General features: G+C 44.1%; 1 pseudogene across 1 annotated transcript in view; it reads right to left on the minus strand.

Annotated features, from left to right (window-relative positions):
* The window catches only part of LOC311248774 (serine/threonine-protein kinase BRSK1-like), a 27,474-nt pseudogene that overhangs the window by 19,543 nt on the left and 5,431 nt on the right, over positions 1-2,500 (minus strand). The window lies entirely within an intron of this gene.

Here is a 2,500-nt window from a genome sequence, read left to right on the forward strand (position 1 = left end):
TGGATGCATCTCAGACGTGGATTCAACCCATTTGACGTTTCCCCCCCTGTCCCACAACTGTCACTACAACCGCAGCAACAGCTGATCGACCATCTGATGGAGCATTATACCCAGACCTGGCAATGCGACCCGTGAGGATTTAAATGCCCTTCGCCAAAATCTATGCAAGGCTGGATTCTCTGCTCACAGCAGTGAAGACAAAATATCGCCAGACTGCATGATGTTGAGAAGGACTTGCGCATTAAACTGTCTTCAATTGTCAAATCACCAAACTTCGCAGAGCTTTGTGCAAAGATGCAGGCCCATCCGTCGCATTAAGCCGACAGACGAGGGCAAAGTGCCGCGAAGTGCGCTCTAGTGCGTGACGGGCCGTCCAGTAAACGAGGGTAAGTAATTAACCATCAATATTATTATTGCTACCAGGTTAGTGCTGGTTTTAATATATTAATTTAAAATTAAACACAGTCAGAACATGACTCCACATAACAGAGAAAACAACACAAACCCAAGCAAAAGCAATTGCAATTATTATTAATCTCAGGCCTATACTCACGCTCTCTCTCTCTCCCTTCCACTCCTTCGCTCTGCCCCCTCACTCTCTTTCTGTGTGCCACTGCACTTGAAAATCCATGAAAATGCGTTTTGTTTTTTTGGCCAATCTGTTTCTGAGTCTCTACGCATGTAATTCTCATTTTGTTCTTTCGTGTGGTGAAGTATTTATTTGTTTGTCATAGGCCTACTGCACTTTGGTATGTGTTCTTATTGGATTAAAACCTGATGCCTTTAGTGTGCCTATGATTAGACTGTGTTGTCTTTTTTATGTTGGGCATTGGGGGGTGCTAGGTCAGCTAGGTCGGGAGGTGACGGGGGGTGCATGGCCAAAAAAAATTGGGAACCGCTGGTGTAGACTAATGGAGATCCACAATAAAACAATAAAACAATGTAGTCAGTTTTGGTAATTTTGGTAATTTTGGTAATTTTGCTAATTATGGTAATTTTGGTAGTGTTGGTAGTTTCGAGGACGGGAGTCTGTCCTGCACCCGTTGGTGATGCCGTGGTGTGAAAGGAACCCTCCGCGCCGAGACGGCCGGGCCGGTGCAGTCCGTCCGGGAGCGTATCAATAATACAGACCGGTGCAATTTCGGTATCTATTTTGGCACAGATTTGTGCCTCTGCCTCTGTAGCGCCTCTGTGCTCTGACCTATTTCCTGTGACAGCGGCCGTGGGCGAGGATGAAGGTGAGGATGAAGGTGAGGATGAGGATGAAAGCACCGAGATCTGCCCAAATTCCAACAAACTCATGTTTATTGATGTTATAAGCTACGGATTTCCTCTGCATTTCAATTAAATCCTCCAACGACACGGAGGCTTTCAGTTAATCACAACAAGCTGTCCACCGTCTCACCTGTAATCATAGTGATCATAATAATAATCATAACTACCTGCTCAGATGATAGTCTACCCATATAGCTCTGTATGATAGCATGTACAATAATGCTGTATATACCGTATATATATATATTTATTCTTACCGTGTATATATATATATATATTATATATATATATATATATATATATATATATATATATATATATATATATATATATATATATATATATCTATCCACATCTGTCTGTACATACCTGCATATAATCCGTGTTACATATCTGTAGATACTATATCTATAACTGCACATATCCTTTACCTACTCTCACTAGTTACGATGCTGGCCAGTATGACTTACTAGCATAGTGTCTTTATACCTGTATCACTGTACATATTCATATGTATGTTGTGTTATGTTGTGTAATGTTGTGTAATGTTGTGTAGTGTTGTGTAGTGTAGTGTTGTGTAAGTGTCTGTGTAATGCTGTATGATGTTGTGTTATGTTGTTCAACGGCATGTCACGTTGTCACTCTTATGTCTGGTCTCTCGTCTGGTCTCTCTTGTGCCTGGTCTCTCGTCTGGTCTCTCTTGTGCTGGTCTCTCGTCTGGTCTCTCTTGTGTCTGGTCTCTCTTGTGCCTGGTCTCTCGTCTGGTCTCTCTTGTGTCTGGTCTCTCTGTATCTGGTCTCTCTTGTGTCTGGTCTCTATTGTGTCTCTCGTCTGGTCTCTCTGTGTCTGGTCTCTCTTGTATCTGGTCTCTCTTGGTCTCTCGTCTGGTCTCTCTGGTGTCTCTCGTCTGGTCTCTATAGTGTCTGGTCTCTTGTATCTGGTCTCTCTTGTATCTGGTCTCTCTCTTGTGTCTCTCGTCTGGTCTCTCTGGTGTCTCTCGTCTGGTCTCTCTGGTGTCTCTCGTCTGGTATCTCTGGTGGCTGGTCTCTCTTGTATCTGGTCTCTCTTGTATCTGGTCTCTCTTGTGTCTGGTCTCTCTCGTCTGGTCTCTCTGGTGGCTGGTCTCTCTGGTGGCTGGTCTCTCGTCTGGTCTCTCTAGTGGCTGGTCTCTCGTCTGGTCTCTCTAGTGTCTGGTCTCTCTGGTGGCTGGTCTCTCGTCTGGTCT

This window comes from Notolepis coatsorum, assembly GCF_963971535.1.
Source record: "Notolepis coatsorum genome assembly, contig: SCAFFOLD_2050, whole genome shotgun sequence".
In the NCBI taxonomy this organism is placed as follows: domain Eukaryota; kingdom Metazoa; phylum Chordata; class Actinopteri; order Aulopiformes; family Paralepididae; genus Notolepis; species Notolepis coatsorum.